A 19,106-nucleotide genomic window follows, 5' to 3' on the forward strand; every position below is an offset into this window, starting at 1 on the left:
GTAAGCGATAATATTCTCTGTGGATTATGTTGTCTTAGATTATAATGAAAGTTATGCCGATTGAACAGTGTTTTAACACCAGAGTTTTTCGTGGCGTTAAAGTGTTGTCGTAAATTCTGGGATGAGAACTATTATTATGAGCAAATGAAATAATCATTTGTAAAAATTCGGTGTCCCAACCACTCGTACTGCTGTTCAGGTAACTATTAAATCATCTTATAGACCGTTAAAGATTCTCATAGCTTTTTAACGTACATTTTAAATAAGAAATGAAGCCAAAATAATAGTAATAAGGTGTTTTATTTGAAATTAGATACTTAAATATAACATCAAAACTTCGCTAATTAATTGGTTCATATTTAAAAGGTCATATAAGTGAGGGAGCAACTCTGAAATTGTAGGAAATAAAATAGAACTGGTTCGTAAGAAAGAGGAAATATGGTTAAAATCAATGTATGGTGATTTATTTCCGCCTAAAGTAGAATGGTTTTTTTTATGGTAAACTACTTTTATTCTTCATTGCGAGGACGTTTTAAAGAAGTTTATTGTAGCTGTCACAGAAAATAAATCAAGTTAAAAATTTTCTATTCTCTATTGCAAGAGTGATCAATAAGTAACATGTTTACATTTATATGAAATAATACAGACCCAAAACTATCTGTCATATGAAGATACACAACGTGTGATAATTAAGCATTTTGTAATATCTATATCTAGAGGAAATACCATCGACGACCAAACCCTCTATATCCAGTTCGACATTCCTTTCCCCCATCCTCGTACCCAAAGGTGAGAAAAGAAGTTTGTGTTCTAAAAATAGCTGACGACAAGATAAAATAACAACCTTATTCTGAAAATAAAAAGTTGTAAAAATAGGTTGATGATATTTTAAATATTCAGCGGTAATTAGATATTTTGTTCAAATAAGATCCCTAAATAATGATTTATTCCTGAAACAGTTTCTTCTGCACTCGTTGTCAACTAACTTCTGCTGACACTGTAGTTATATTTAAACTAACTTAAAATATAATAACCTTTTAATGGGTGCTTAAAACTTCTAGTAATGACAGAGCTTCATAAGTTAAAGGTTCGATTTTTAGAACCATGTTTTTAATTAGTTGGTGATTTTAGTAAATTTCATAAAAAGTATTATACTATTAAGATAGTTTCATAGTTAACTTTTTTTCTGTTATTATGATCAGTTTATATTACTGATCATAATTTGAATTTAAAGATCTGCCATTTTCGTTTTATATCAAAAATTAGATGCATTGGGTATTTTTTAAAATAGATGTTAAGATGCTGTTGATTTCGTCAAAAATTTCATTATTTTTATATTTTAACCCTCTATATAACTGTTTACATAACCATCTTAAATCTTACAGACCAAAGTTTTATATAATAAGTCGTTTATCGCATTCCTGTCTTTGTTAATAATGCTAGAAAAAACACACACAATAAGCTCTAATATCTCAATTTTTTTGCATCAAAGTTTATTATAAATTTTTAGTGTTAATAAAATATGTTACGTACTTATAAATATCTAAATAATATCTTGTTTTGTAAGACTATTTTCTCTATAAATAGAAAGTTGAAAAACTATAAATATGTTATATATGCTATGTTAATAATCGAATCTGATTGTTGTTTAAAAAAATTCGTTACTGTTATATCAATATATGGTACCACACGTTTGTCTTTGACAGATCGGCTGAACTTTAACGTATAGAATGTCGGTTTCATAAACTTTTTGTATATTGATTAGGCTTAACTGCTTATTGGAACAAATAAGGAAATCAACATCTTCTAATGCAGAGGACAGTGAAATTATTATTCATTTTAATTAAATGTTATTTTTTCAATACAGTGTTTTTATTAGTATTTATTTCACGCATTTCTGTCCCAGACGCTTTACTATGACAATTAGTGTATTCTTGTGCTCAGTTGTGATTGTTTGTTATTATATGTATATGTATATTTGCGTGACAACAGATCTCTACCACGTTGAAAACAACAGTACCCTGAGTTCAAGAGTACAGCACGGACCTCCAACCACAAGCTCCTTAATGGATGATTATAAAGACTCTCGAGCAGGTAACTACATTTCTTAAACTACATTTATAGCTATTGTATTGATAACAACGTGTGTTTATGAATAGAAACAGTGTGTTTTTAATAAAAAGTTACCTTGGTTCGATTGGCTGTTAACAGAGACACGAGGCAAAATGTATTTCCATTAAATTGATAGCCAGATAAACAAATAGATGAATGGATTTGTTTGCTTCAGAGTAAAATGTTCACATTAGCTTATCTGCAATCTGTTTAACAAGGGGAATCGAACCCCGGGTTTTGGCGTTGTAAGTTCGTAAATTTTACAAGACTCTTTTACAATGAACTTAGCAGTAAGTCTGAGGGTTTTAACACTAGAAACCAGGTTTCGATATCCGCAGCGTACAGAGCACAGATAACCCATTGTATAGCTTTGTGCTTAACAACAAATAAACTTTTGCAATGAAATAATACAAAGATGTGTTTCTAAGTAAAATCTAAACCAAGGTGGTTACGAATATTCGTTCCTTTAACTACCGGCTCTAGTAATCATTCTTCACGTTATTGAAATAAAATATGTGCATATAAAAACTAATTAACTATTAATATAGCCTTTTTTGTATGGGGAATTTAAGCTCGTGAAAATTTATACATATAATAGTATAAATTTGAAATGAGTCTGGTATGCGGACAAACGTTCCTTTGATACTGTCCCCAGTAAGAAATTAGATATCGTTACTTAATGAACTTACAATAAAAACTTGTCTAAATGTTATATTTTGATAGTCTGTTTACTTGTTTAACCTTTTAGGTTTTACGATAACAAGTTAAAATATTTATAAGGATACTTCCCACAAGCTGCAATAAGGTGTTGACAATTTTTTCTCACAGATTCTACTTTTTCCCGATAGCAAAATTAATTACATTTATTTGTGTTCCAGAAGTTGCAGAAACGTTATGTTTATAAACATACTTTAACAATTTTCATAATTTTGCGATATATCCGATGCAGATATTATATTTAAGTCTTTAAGATATGTCTATCCAGCGGCCGAGGGTAGAGGAAGGAATCTCAATAACATATCTTAATTCTTTGATAGATATTTTAGGCAGAGTATTCCTGATGAAATTTAGTTGAATGGACTGCAACTGCCTGTTGCAAGGATTGTTTGTTTGTTTGTAATTAAGCACAAAGCTACACAATGGGCTATCTGTGCTCTGCCCACCATGGGTATCGAAACCCGGATTTTAGCGTTGTAAGTCCGCAGACATACCGTTCCCCCCCAGTGGCACCTGTTGTAAGGACCTGAAGACAAAAGGCGGAAGACTTTCGAAACGTCGTCCTTTGTACTTGTGTTTCTACAACAGGGAGTTGCCATCCTTTCAGCTAAATTTCAACAATATTTTAACGACTCTATCCTATTTCTAAGCAGTAATATTCCACCCCAGATGAAATGTATCAAGCATCGCCCATGGCATTACCTTAATTATATTACAAGGATAAGTCTCGATAGAGTAAATCAAAACTAAAACTAAACACTATGGTTGTTGGAAAAATAAATACATAAAGATAATCGGTAACGTTTACTAAGGAACCCCTGTTATTAATGGTGTTGCTGGAGACGAAATAAAAAATGTTATTGTGTCGAGAAGTTTAGAGATTTGTATTTGAGTTACAGTTGGTGATCGTGCTAAGACATTTGCTGCTTTATTTACCTTACTGTAAACATGCAAACATAAGCTTTTGTCGTAATATCATGGATAAACATTAACTGATGTGAAAAAAATATGTTTACGCGTTAGTATAGTGTATATTGAAACCATTTTTACAATCTAATGTAAGTGTATGCTGAAACCATATTTTATGATCTTGTATAGTGCATGTTGAAACCATTTTTATGATCTAATCTAGCGTATGATGAAACAGTTTTTATCATCTAATCCAGTGTATATTGAAAACGTTTTAATGATCTAACATAGTGTATATTGGCAACACTTTTACGATCTAATGTAAATGTATGCTGAAACCATTTTTACGATTGACATAGTGTATCATATACGATATAATATATTAACACTAATTGGAGTATCCGTCCGTTAGACGGGTGAAATAAAAACTCGGTTGTAACAAAGGATAGGAAATTGTGCTTATATGCCTTTTCTTAACATAATAAACATTAAAATGCAATAAAAATACATGAAGGTACCAATACTGAAAAGAAAGATATACTGTTTTCAAGAATTCTACCAGTATGAAATTAGATGGGGAGGTTCATGTTGAAACCATTTTTTGTGATCTAATTTAGCTTATGAAGAAATGATTTTTATGATCTAATTTAGTGTATAATGAAACCATTTTTATGATCTATACAGAACATACCCAGCTTGAAGCTAAAGGATCTCAGAAGAGTCAAGATAGTCGAACTGAGGAAATATCTCTTCATAGGTCTAACTCAAATAATGCTTCTTGTACGTAAATAAAATTATTTTTTTGTGTTATTTCACAAAAAAAAACATAATTAAATTAAAGTATAAATACATCTTTTGAATAATAATAATATGGAATTAATCATATTTGTTAATGTCTAGTACGCTGATATTTTACGTTATTACTTTAAGTAAATAAAGGGTTTTGTGACATTACGATTATTAACTTTGTAACAATATTCTAAACGAATTTTTGGTTAAGTTTGTATAAATACGCCTTTTGAGTAATGATAATGTGACAAGAGAAAACATATTCGGGGAAATAGTTCTCGTTGAAAGAATGATTCATTTAGAGGAATAGAACTATTTAGATAATAAAACATAATAGCTTTTGTGGTTGAATTATTAGATAGAACAACGAATAGGTTATCTCTTTGGAGCTGTTTCGACCATAAAAATCTTCAGTAGCAAGTCAATTCTATGTAAAGAGTTTCACAAGATACCCAAACGTTTTCATTGATCGTCAGAATCACTAAATCTTTCAACAAGTTTCTTTGAAAAGCTTAAGGCTGGTTTTAACAAATTGCATTCCATAGTAGCACGTTGCTTCAAATACATTCATGCTCTGAATTCTTGAAGTGATAATGTCTGAATAGCACATATGTTGGACGTTCTACCAAAAAAATAAGGATGCTACCATTTTTAAGCATGTAGTTTCTACCGCGTATTAAAGGTAATTAGGATGCGTTACGAACAAAATGCGCAGGGCTGATTAGCAATGCTTATTGTAGCTTATTTTTGGTTTTAATGGCATTTAAATTATTGACGGATCAAGTCAACCCTATTTGTTGAGGTTTGATATGAAACGCACCAGAGTTTTTGGACGTTATGACTTACTGTAATAAATATTATGCTGCAATTTCTGTGATTATTAAAATACTCAAACGATCAACTTTTTTTAATACACACAATTAAAAACTATATTATAGGACCGTTGAAAAACGTTTTTGATCGTGTACTGAGAACGTCGATCATTTGGTCAAGTTTCTTTTGGTGTATTTTGAATTTCGCGCAAAGTTACACGAGGGCTATCTGCGCTAACCGTCCCTAAGTTAGCAGTGAAGGAGTACTCTTGGGCTACTATTTTACCAACAAATAGTAGGATTGACCGTCACGTTATATCGCCCCCACGGCTGAAAGGGCGAGCATGTTAAGTGTGACGGGGAATCGAATCCGCGACCGGAGTCGAATCTCATAACGAACAAAGGAGTTTTTACTAAAACCCCATGTGGATTACTTAGATAATGTCCTGTTTTCAAACCTATAACAGGGCGTATAATGGGGACTAGGGATAACATAAATAGAAACGTTAAGGATTAATCTGGTCTGACACTGAGCAACGCATTTAGCATTATTTTAAGACTACTAAAGAAAACAAAATAATCATTAATAGCTAAAACTTAGTACCCACATCAAATATCTTTACATAACTTTTCTAGGACATTGCAATAGTTATGTTCTAGTAATTGTTAAATTGTGCAGCTTCGTTATAAAATATATGTTCATGTAACTATGATTGAACAATGTTTTATATTCATCTCGTTACACAAAAAATTAAGAAGTGAACATAATTGTTAATTAGTATGTTTATAGTTGAGCACAAGGCTACACAATGGACTAGCTGTGGTCTGTCAACCACGGGTATCGAAACCCGGTTTCTAGCGTTGTAAGTCCGCAGACATAGCGCTGCGGCACTGGAGGGAGGGTTTAAGTGAACATAAAACGACAAAGATAGTCAGGGCCCGGCATGGCCAGGTGGTTATGGAACTCGACTCGCAATCTGCTGGTCGCGGGTTCGAATCCCCGTCACACCAAACATGCTCGCCCTTTCAGCCGTGGGGGCGTTATAACGTGACGCTCAATTCCACTATTCGTTGATAAAAAGAGTAGCCCAAGAGTTGACAGTGTGTGTGGTGATGACTAGCTGCCTTCCCTCTAGTCTTACACTGCTAAATTAAGGACGGCTAGCGCAGATAGCCCTCGTGTAGCTCTGCGCGAAATTCAAAACAAACAAACAAAGATAGTCTGTTTATTAAATACTTTAGCACAGTAAACATAACCTATTAGAGCTTTATAGGCACTTATTCAATGTTACGGTTACATTATTACTTCATTAACAAAGAAAGCTCGTGGCTAGAGAAGTAGCTTATCTATGTATCACGTAAGGTCTTACAATCCTCACAAATCGATGCTTTTTTAAGTGAACATGTCGAGATTAACTTAGATTATCTCACTGTAGCATATCCATTTTTACATTTTATTCAATAATAGAGGTATCAGAGAAGAGATTATTTTCTTAGTTTGTATAACAACCAAAGTTCTGTGTTATGAATGTAGTAATATTATCTAATGTATAACATCGTGTGCTGCTTTAAATATATTTGGAAGCTTACGTGGCAAGATTTATATTTCTATATTAATTTAATTTGTGTTTATTTTTAGGTGCTACGAAATCTCGTCTACCTTACACTACTGTATACATTTAATTTATGTTTATTTTTAGGTGCTACGAAATCTTGTCTACCTTACACTACTGTATACATTTAATTTGTGTTTATTTTTAGGTGCTACGAAATCTCGTCTACCTTACACTACTGTATACATTTAATTTGTGTTTATTTTTAGGTGCTACGAAATCTCGTCTACCTTACACTACTGTATACATTTAATTTGTGTTATTTTTAGGTGCTACGAAATCTCGTCTACCTTACACTACTGTATACTGGCTGTGTTTCCTTTTGAGTACGATCCTGGTATACTTTTGGTGTTGAGAAAAACCTATATTTCAACTCCTCACCACCAGACACGATGCTGAACCAGAGGCTACCTGATTTTAGACCATAATGTGATGGACAGTTATTCTCAACACCATACCATTCGAAAGGCGACCCAATCATATTTTTCTTCGGGAAGTGTCCGTGAGGACAAAGAAATATTCTGCAATTTCATGACATACTTTGCAGCCTCCTAACGTGCCAATTTACAACTTTTATTATAATTCAAACTCGAAGCTTTGGAAGCTGCTTATTTGTCTGTCAGATATAATTAAATAACGTACTTGTCCTACTGTACATAGTTTAGGCAAACATGAGGTCATTATTATTATAGCTATGATATATATGTGTGATGGCAAACATGTTTATAGATATTTCAAGTTACTACAAACTTACTTTTGCATTTTAAATATTCCCCGAAACAAGTGAAATAAGAGGACAGAAGAAAAAGTTTGTGATACGTTTGAGGTTTAATTACAAAAATCGAACGGAAATGATAACCTTGATATTATTGTTCTATACTTTGTACACTGTGAAGACTGATCGTTTCTCTAAGTATTTAAAGGGTACATGGGATAAAAATGGGTTTGTTGTTTGTTGGTGTATTACGCAAACTATTAGGTTATTGTGTAATGAGAATTCTAGACAAATTCCACTTTTTTTGTTTGTTTATCGAACTGATGAATGGAATTATCTCCAAATAATAAAGTAGAAACTGTAGGTCTGTGAATTAGATTCAAAATAGATCAAATATTGAGAAGGTATACTTTGTTAACCAACAAGTCTTTTCATTTTCAATAAATAAATACATTTTAATGTAAACCGTTGGATACATATTAGATTAGGAGATTTTGTTACTAAGGTCGAGATTAACTGAATGACAACGAGAAAGATGTAAGTTCTGTCTGTGTATGTTTCACTAAATGTAAATAAAAATACAGAAAGTCTCACGTGAACTTTAGTCAGCTGAGTAGTTGTTAATTGCTTTTTTTTTTCTTATTTGAGAATGTTTTTATATTATTAATGACTTTAGTATGATGAACTATATTGTATGTCGGAAGAACATGAATGTTAACCTCACTAGGATAGCAAGTATCTTCAATGCATTTTAATTATTGTAGATTTTAGTTTTCTTCTGCACTGATTTGTTATACTATGGAGTCACCTTTTCAAAATCTACAAATCACCTTTTTTAAATCTGATCTACAAAGTTAGTTTATATTTGGTCAGAAGTTATTAATAACGCATATCGAATGTAGAAGCCTTATCAGTAGACAGCTTATGTGTTTTGTATGGCTGCACGAACCGTTGCGAATTTTAATAGGATTTTAGCTAACGGTAAAATAAGTATTAAAATAATAGCTTTTTCCTCGTAAATACATATGCATAGTCATGTTGTAAAAACAAAAAAATTGTAAACGAACCTATTCGAATCCTCATTAATACTATAAACACCTTTCCTCACAGAAACGGGAAGTTGTGTGCAATTTAAAATTGATGACGAGGCACCTACGTGTTAGAAAATAATGTTTGGAGACGGCTTGAATGGGTGGGGAAAGAAACTTTATTACAAATGTACAACGTTTCGACATGCTTACGTCATGATGATGATAACATAAACTCGTATAAACGTTGTACATTTGTAATAATGTTTGGAGACAGCTTGAATGGGTGGTGAAAGAAACTTTATTACAAATGTACAACGTTTCGACATGCTTACGTCATGATGATGATAACATAAACTCGTATAAACGTTGTACATTTGTAATAAAGTTTCTTGCACTACCTATCCAAGCCGTCTACAAACTTTATTTAAGTAATTGAGTGTCGCATACTTTGATAATAGAAAATATAAGATTCCTTATTAAGGACAAGAGAGATCCGTGGATCTGATAGCTTCGAATCTAGTATAGTCCTTAAATCATAAGTTACTTAACACTAAAAATTAAATTACGTTTTTCACTACTGTGTAGAACTGATAGAATGTTATATTTCAATTCTATCAAGTAAATGACATGGACATATTTGCTCTTTGAATATAGTTATCAAGGGTAATTTCAATTGTAGAACGTGTATACGAGATTAAGCTTTACGTACTAAATGAATACAAGAAGTAAAGTTAAGTAGCTTCTATAATATCTGAATGTAAAATACGAAAAGGAAAACAAAAGTAGAATCAAACATTCATCTAATATTTTTTTTCCATACTTTATGTACCTGGTTGCAGGAACGATCATTATATGTGCCATTATTAATTAGCTCTTTAGCTTCGTGGAAATTCAACCAATTAAAAAAAAAAAACGTTTGTTTGTGTTATCTGCTGTGTCCACCGAGGGGAATCGAACACCTGATTTTAGAGTTATAAATCCGTAGATTTAAACCACTCTCCCACCTGGGGATCGAAAAATTACATACGTGAATAAATGTACGAAATTACTAGGCGTTTGATAATTAATAATTTTTTAAAATGACGATTTTGCTTTCAGAAAAAACAGCTTAAAGTAAAGACGGTATCGATAACCGATGATTTAGCGACACATACATAGATTAAAACATATAACTTACCGATTATTGTTGGTCTAGTATTATAGGATACCACGAAGGTACAGAAATCAATGTTTTAGTTACTCACACGTAGAAGAAAGTAAAGTACAAAAAGCACCGATAAACGGATTTTTAACGTCATGGAATACAAATGTTGTAGCCGATGTCATCGTGATCGTTGAATCTTAGGCGTTATTTCATGAAAGTAGCTGAGACAATTTCAACCATAATTAATTTTTCATAAAAACATGCATAGAGACAAATAGAAAAGCGTTGGAAGTTCGACTACGTGGCGTTTTCTGCATTTTTATTACATGAAACCCAGACGGCAGTGTGTATATGTCGCTGGATATGTATAGATATTATTGATATGAAGATTGTAACATAAGCTTCACTTACATCTGAAAAAAATCCCATATCCAACAGACTGTAACATCATTACTAATATTTTGTTTTTACAATTGCACACTTTTCACACGATTCTTTAGGCTAATTTGCCAATATAATGAGTATCGTAGTAATTGAGGCTCTATAATGAACGTTTTTCTTTGATATAATTTGTGAACAATTGTAAGTAACCGTGAAACTTGTCAGGCGTTTGAAGCATTAGTGATTATTGGACGAGCACATTTGTAATAAGATTGACTATTTCTGTAATGCATCATGATTATATTCGAACTAACACGTTTCATTTGTTCCTAAGCACAAATAAAAGCTTGTGTATCTGAAAGTTGTGAAAATGGTTTGCTTATTTGTCTTACTTTGTGATATTCTACCAAGTATTTTAATGCTCAATGTTTTGATTATCTGCTCTAAGTGAAATAAACTTTATTTGTATTTGGCTAATCTAATTAGTGTTATCTGGTCTTCATTTTGTACCTACGTTACTCTTGTTCGAGTTCGTTTAGCCGCCTTGCACCTATGAGTCATGAATCCGGGTAGTCGCCCTTTCAGGCAGTGCGTTTAAACGTTTTCTTTTCGGTATTGATAATTGCGCAACACGTTTAAGTTTTGTCTGATAACTGTGCAATAAGTCTAAGCTTTGCCTGATAACTGTGCACTACATCTAAGCTTTGCCTGTAACGTCTTGGCAAATAGCAAGCAGGAAACATTTCGCCAAGTTTCAGACACCATAAAAACAGCGCACACTCAAATACATCATCTAACAGACAAATGAAGTCTAACAACATTGTGCATTTCTCATGCTAATAACGTAAAAAAATATAGTAGCTTTTTTCTTGCCTCACTTTCATTTTAATGGTAAATTTATTCTAGTGTTCAAATAACTTTTGACAACATGAGTGAAAAAATATACGAATTACTTCCTTAATTTCTAGCCAAATATATTCTCTTCAGTGCATTGTGTCCATTGTGTGCATTCAGTGCATTGAGTCCATTAAAGCAGATTAATTCAAACGTTTGTAATAATATCCAAAATTTGAAAATTCCACCGCCTGCCGTACCAGTAACTGCATATAAGTATTACAACAACGTAGAGTTAACCCTAACCTATAATTTACCATCAAAATTTAAACAACTCATCCTTAATCATGCGCTGTAGATAATTCCAGTAGGATAAAATAATTGTCTCAACTTATTCCAATAATTTGTTTACTTGTTTTACAGATATTCGCACAAAACTACTCAGAAGCTAACTGCGCTAGTCTTCTCTAATTTTGAACTGGTAGACTAGAGAGAAGGCTGCCAGTCAACAGCTACTTTTGGGTTACTCTTGGCTGACCGAATAATGGGATTGACCGTTATACTTATAACGCTTCCACGGCACCAAAATTCGGAGTTCGATTTTTCTGTCCGTGAAACGCGAACTTGGACTTTTACGTCCATAATTCGACACACTATCCACTGAGCTATACTCTGTTCTTAACCCTTTCAGTAATCTTGGGTTATATTTATGCAAGACTCGTTGGATCCATAGATCCCATAGTACAAGACTCGTGAGACCTATATATCACATAAAGATATTTGAACATGGCGGTCCAGTCCTTTTGGAATACAAAAGTTCTAAAAAGGGATAAGGTGTTGCGGTTATTAAGTGTGATTTCATTAGCAGATAAGGTGCTGCAGCTATTAAGTGTGATTTTATGAGCAGATAAGGTGTTGCAGCGATTAAATGTGATTTTATGAGCAGATAAGGTGTTGCAGCTATTAAGTGCGATTTTATTAGCAGATAAGGTGTTGCAGCTACTAAGTGTTAATTTATAAGCAGAATGACAGAAAAATATCTGTCAATGACAAAGTATAATCAATTATACTCGCTGCTGTTAATATATAGGTCTAAAAATTATATGTACTTCAACAGGGTCAACGAAAGTTTTCTGTTTTAAGAGTAAATTAAACCAAAATTATGAGTAAAAAACATTTTTATTTCGTGCTTTTGAAGTTCATGTGTCATGCTGTATTGTAGCCTACAGAGTGCATAATTTTGAAGTTCATGTGTCATGCTGTATTGTAGCCTACATAGTACATAATTTTGAAGTTCATGTGTCATGCTGTATTGTAGCCTACAGAGTGCATAATTTTCTCGTGATTCATGGCATTCGCACGTTTTACTGACCTTACGACAGTACAAATTGAAATGTTAAACGCCCCTTATGTGACTTTATTTTAGTGTTTACTGATTGATTGACTGACAGACAACACACTACTGCATAGTGGTGCGAATGGTTAAAACGGGTGACCTCTCCAGTTGGATTTCTGTTAAACGCCCCTTATGTGACTTTATTTTAGTGTTTACTGATTGATTGACTGACAGACAACACACTACTGTATAGTGGTGCGAATGGTTAAAACGGGTGACCTCTCCAGGTGGATTTCGGCTCCCTATCGGGGAAATTAATAACTATAATAGATTGTTTGGTAGCAAAAGTGTGTTTGAAACCTTCAGTTTTTTTTCTGGATTAGTAATCCTGGAGTAGGAAGTTGTTGGGTGATTAACATAGGAAGTTGTTGGGTGATTAACAGTGCAGATCATTCAAAGAGTACCATTTACAAATGTGACTAACACAATTAGTTTACGTCTTTGTATTTGATCGGTGTTAAATATAAAACTAGAGGGAAACTTATTTCTTAAAAATTTTGGAGATAAATATTATTACGGCTTTTAGAACATGAGAAATCTCTCTTGGAAAGGTTATCATCGTTTCAACAAAGTCTATGAGAAATAAAGGCAGCTCTATAACTCGTCACACCGATGGAAAAACAAATGAGACTGGTTACCAGCTGACTGTAAGCTTTACGAGACAGTGTTAGATTGCTCATTCCCGTGTCTCTGGATATACAGCTGGAAAGTATAGTCTTCGATCCCAGTCATGCTCTGTACACGCACACGCACGGCCCTTCAACAACGAAATAACGCCTAGCTTGCAGTAGCTGTATCGGAAACTTGATATGATGAGCCCTCATATTATCTTTGTGTCTGATATCGTCGGAAATGAGAGAATACTGAAAGGCCACAAAGAGTTGCATCTGAGTTGAAAGGAAAATAGAAAGTTGTTCCAGAACCTTGCCATCAACTCTGATGAACTGCACGAGTTAACTTCTGCAATGTAAGACGAATCCCATTTAATAACCCTCGAGAAACTGTGGATTCAGTATGGTTTGACGTGGAATTGTATGTGATCTAAAACTGTGGAGTCCTAAGCATAAAATGTTTACACGCGATTCAGACTGTTGTTCTATTTTATATTACAGAAAACTTTCATATTTAATCGAATTTTATTTGAAATTAGAATAGAAAGATCGGTACCGAAAGGTGTAAGGTGATAAAGGGTGTTAAATACTCTAACAAATAGAAAAGACAATGAGATACATTTGTAATCCTTTATCTTGTAAAGATATACTTTGAAAGGTTTTAAAATGAACAATCCATTCAATTCATGTATTTTTCCGATGTATAATTCATTGCAATGTTTAATCACTATAGACAGATTATTTATCTATAACATAAATGAATTTGTGAAACAATATGTATATAATACATCATCTATCAACCAAAACAACGACAAGCAAACACAACAGTTCATAAAAATTACTTTGAAAATATTTCGAAAACTACTCTTGAAAACAATGTCTTTGTGAATAATAAGATATTATGGCGGGAAAATTCATAGCTAGAAATAATTTTATCGTCCACTTAAACATGAAACAACACGATAAAGTGTGCAAATGTGCATGCAATAATAATAATAAGTTACCAACCTGTAAGGTGAACTTTGGAATTCTTTACATTCAACAGTCGTGATTGGTCAATAAAAAGGTGTTTTAAATTACAATGCATTATTGTTCATTTGATTTATCTATCATTTGATTAACTTAACAAAACAATGTAGCATTCTTCGTTGGATTCACCCATCAAAACAATATAGTATTGTTCATTTTATTCATTTATCAAACCAATGTAGCATTGTTCGTTTGATTTATCTATCATTTGATTAACTTAACAAAACAATGTAGCATTCTTCGTTGGATTCACCAATCAAAACAATATAGTATTGTTCATTTTATTCATTTATCAAACCAATGTAGCATTGTTCGTTTGATTTATCTATCATTTGATTAACTTAACAAAACAATGTAGCATTGTTCATTGGATTCACCCATCAAAACAATATAGTAGTGTTCATTTTATTATTTTATCAAACCAATGTAGCATTGTTCGTTTGATTTATCTATACTAACAATTTTGTATTGTTTGTTTAATTTACCTGTCAAATTACTACATACAAAAATGATTGAAACTCTGTTCTGTAATGGTCTATAATAACTAAGTTAGCAGAGTCTAGAACCCATGTTTAGTCAATAACGCAAATAAATTACATCATAACATTTCCAACGTCAGTTGTTGTTTTTGTTGCTGAAGTTCGTGCGAAGCTGCTTAATGGCTACCTTTGCTAGCCGTTCCTAATTTTGAAGTGATAGACTAGAGAGTAGGCAGCTAACCAATGCCACCTAACGTCATCTCCTGGACTACTCTTTAGTAATGAACAATAATGGATCTGATCATCACATTATAACTCCTCCACGGCTGAAAGGGCTGGTATGTTCAGCAACGAGTCTATTACCTTAACCACCAACTCTGACGTCAGAAAAGAAAATGTTCTACTTTTCAAGTGAAACATTTTGCTCTTACTTGTTTCTTACTTACTTCTACTTTATAAAACCACAGAATTCTATTCTTACTGACTTAAGCTGGTTAAAATTAAACTTTAATCTTATGCGGCCATCTTCGTTCATTAACAAGTAAATAGTGTAAACCTAATACTTATATGTATATAAGAAAAATCTCAGTAGCAACCAACTTATGTGTGAAATATTTAAAAGACTTACTGATTTTATTTTGTTTAATTAAAAAAATATATACATTTAAAACTTGTGCATGAATATGAAAATACATAATTTTCGTATTTCATCTTAAAACTTGAAATAAGGTATCTGTTACTTTGCATAATGGGAGAATTGTAAGTGTATCAACAAGTATGGTATTCATAGGGATATATTATAAAGTTCCTGTTACTCGTTTTAGGAGTTTGAAGCAGGGTTTGCAGTCGGGCATCAGTACCAGTACCGGCGGCACTCGGCGTCCAGTACCGGTACTGGTTTATAGTATATCATATGTTGAGAATAATGTCTGTTATCACATGCCCCATCTTCGGAGTTTTAACCAAACACCAAACGTCAAACGTCAGTCGATATAAGAATCTCACAGTAAAAATCAGCAACAGCATGAAATATGGGAAACTGGCGACTCCCACGCTCTGGAAGCGAACGTGAATGTGCTTACGTGACTGATTACACGTTAGGTAGGTACGTGCGCGATTTACCCTTAGCATTCGGGCAGGTCAAACTGCGCATGTCACGACGTTTTAGTGAGTTACATTCAACTTTTAATTAAACTACTTAATCATCATGGTATACGAACAAACTTGACATCAAATCATAGATAACAAATCAGATTTTAATATTATATAAGCTTTGGGTCTTATTTGTATAAAGAAATATCTAAAACAACCTCGAATTTCCCTAGGGTGAGAATTTAAATATTTGTCCTTGAGCCGCCTCTTCTTCTGGATTGTTTTGTCCACCCCCTAGAAAACAACGAAGTGTAACGTAAAATATTATCTACAGTTTCGTTATTGATATTCTAAAGCTGTATTTTTATATTCTTCAATCTTATGGGGCTAAAGAGCAATCAATGAAATTCAGAAACCACTTTCAGCTTACCTTTGACATGCTCTAATTTACAACTTGCTAATAGATTTTTCTGAGGCCGACTCCCATTGAATTTATAATCAATAGAAAGCCTAGATTTCAACTGATTCATTGCAATAGTCGTCATACCCCATGGACTTACAGATAGCTGACAACTTGGTTTGATGTGAAAACAATTTCCCACGATAACACACTGGAAAGAATATTTGAATTTCTAACTGCTCAAGTCATATGCCGGTACTATTGCAAACACTGGTTTGAAGCGTAATAAGATAAATATACATATTGGTGATGTAAAGTTAGGTGTGAGATATTTATTTTATAATTTTGAATATTTATACAGAATCACGTCTTCATCTTAAAAGCCTCACTCGGTGCCTCAACGGTAAGTCTCACAGCTTATAAAGCTAAAATTCGGGTTTTGATACCTGCGGTAGGTAAAGCACAGGTAGTCTACTGTGTAACTTTGTACTTAATAGTAACAAACAAACAAAAGTTTTTAACTTATTAGGTAATAAAATGTTCCATTGCTGCTCCGACCGTAACTTAACAAAAAACATCATATATTACATCAAATTTAAATATCTTCTATTTTTACGCTCTTCCAACTAGCATAAAAATATTCAACTACGTATGCTTCAGCTAATATACACTGAAATTTCAAAGGCGTTCGTGTTTCTGATATCTGATAACATCTCAAAAGTGATGAGGGAGAGACGAGTTTCATGTCTGATGGCTTTACAGGTCGACGTCGCCTAATGGTTAGTGTGTCGTGTTGTAGATCGAAGGTTCAAGGTTCGAGACGTAATGTCGCTGAAAACACCTCCCAGTTTCAGCATTTATTCACTCTTTTGTCCTGTTCAAAGACTTGAACGAAGACCATACGACGGTGGATGCTCTTTCCAGGTTTCATTCTCTCTCTCTGGTTAGTACCTTAAAATTGGGGATGGATATACTTGAACCACAGGAGTCATTGACCTGGTTGCTTAGCCCATGTTTCGCAGTGCCGTTTATGTTGAAAATTTCAATTTCAAACTAAAATTTTAAATGTATAGAATTCGGTGTGTTTAATCTATTGAGAACATAATTTGAAACGTTGTAAAAAACACCTTAAGAGGATCAGTGTTTAATGAAAGTAATACAGTAAATTAAATTTTCAAAAATCATTTAGAACTATCGGTTGGGAGGTTACTTAATTTACAATTCTACTTCGAAACTTTGGAAACAATACAGTTAAGAGAAGAAGTTTAGAAATAATACAGTTAAGAAAAGAAGTTTGGAAATAACACAGTTAAGAGAAGAAGTTTGGAAATAACACAGTTAAGAGAAGAGGTTTGGAAATAACACAATTAAGAGAAGAAGTTTGGAAATAACACAATTAAGGGAAGAAGTTTGGAAATAATACAGTTAAGAGAAGAGGTTTGGAAATAATACATTAAGAGAAGAAGTTTGGAAATAATACAGTTAAGAAAAGAAATTTGGAAATAACACAGTTAAGAGAAGAGGTTTGGAAGTAACACAATTAAGAGAAGAAGTTTGGAATTAACACAATTAAGAGAAGAAGTTTGGAAATAATACAGTTCAGAAAATAAGTTTGGAAATAACACAGTTAAGAGAAGAAGTTTGGAAATAACACAGTTAAGAGAAGAGGTTTGGAAATAACACAATTAAAAGAAGAAGTTTGGAAATAACACAATTAAGAAAAGAAGTTTGGAAATAACACAGTTAAGAGAAGAGGTTTGGAATTAACACAATTAAGAGAAGAAGTTTGGAAATAATACAGTTCAGAAAATAAGTTTGGAAATAATACAGTTAAGAAAAGAAGTTTGGAAATAATGCAATTAAGAGAAGAGGCTTGGAAATACTATAGTTAAGAAAAGAAGCTTGAAAATAACATAGTTAAGAAAAGAAGTTTGGAAATAATGCAGTTAAGAGAAGAGGCTTGGAAATAATATAGTTAAGAGAAGAAATTTGGAAATAACACAGTTAAGAGAAGAGGTTTGGAAGTAACACAATTAAGAGAAGAAGTTTGGAATTAACACAATTAAGAGAAGAAGTTTGGAAATAATACAGTTCAGAAAATAAGTTTGGAAATAACACAGTTAAGAGAAGAAGTTTGGAAATAACACAATTAAAATAAGAAGTTTGGAAATAATACAGTTAAGAAAAGAAGTTTGGAAATAATACAGTTAAGAGAAGAAGTTGACAGTTTAAGTTGAGGAAATGTTTCACAGTGATAGCTACGTAATCCAATTATTATGTAAAGATTTAAAGCAGAATGCTGCTCTGATCTTTCAATTACTTAAAGACTATCCAACTGGGATAAGCAAATTATATTTTTTTTACTGAGAGTACTTTTTTCTTTAAAAAAGAAAGCACATACCCTATTAAATTTTCTCGCAGAAAAATTCACCGTACCCACATAAGTTTGAAAGAATAAGTTGTTATAAAAGCGATATATATATATATATATATCTCTGAATAATAAGATGAAAATAATCGATAGCCATTACCATTATGCGCGCGAAGTTTCAAGTAGTTTCTTGTATATAATAGAAAGTGAAATCTTTACAGAATTTTTTACTCTGTGAAATTACAACCAAACCAATTGAAACCTTTTGTATTTTTTCTTTTACTTTTGAGTTGCTTTGATTTTTTTTTTCTCGCTGAAATATCCTTGAGAATTTCAATACGTTTATAAGCGCGTGGACAAAGAAAATAAAGGATTAACAAATTCACAAGTGATAAAAGATAACATCGAATAAATTGACGAGTCTGAATGAAAACTTTTTATAGTTTATTTTCTGCAACGTTTCGCGCTGACGCCCTTCGCCAGACAGTAAAGATCATGTTACAATTTAATTAGGCTCAGAAATAGTCGTTAAAAAGTAAAATAATACAAAGATCCTAATTACACACGTTTAATATTTTGGTCACCATGCTCCACGTTGAGCGTGTGTAATTAAAATATTTGTATTATTTTACTTTTTAACGACTATTTCTGAGCCTAATTAAATTGTAACA

At 32.6% G+C, this 19,106-nt stretch overlaps 1 pseudogene; it reads left to right on the forward strand.

Moving 5' to 3' along the window:
* The window catches only part of LOC106478020, an 83,803-nt pseudogene extending 68,326 nt beyond the window's left edge, over positions 1 to 15,477 (forward strand).
* The last annotated feature ends 3,629 nt before the right edge of the window (positions 15,478 to 19,106 follow it).

The sequence above is a fragment of the Limulus polyphemus genome, unplaced genomic scaffold, assembly GCF_000517525.1.
Source record: "Limulus polyphemus unplaced genomic scaffold, Limulus_polyphemus-2.1.2 Scaffold173, whole genome shotgun sequence".
NCBI lineage: Eukaryota > Metazoa > Arthropoda > Merostomata > Xiphosura > Limulidae > Limulus > Limulus polyphemus.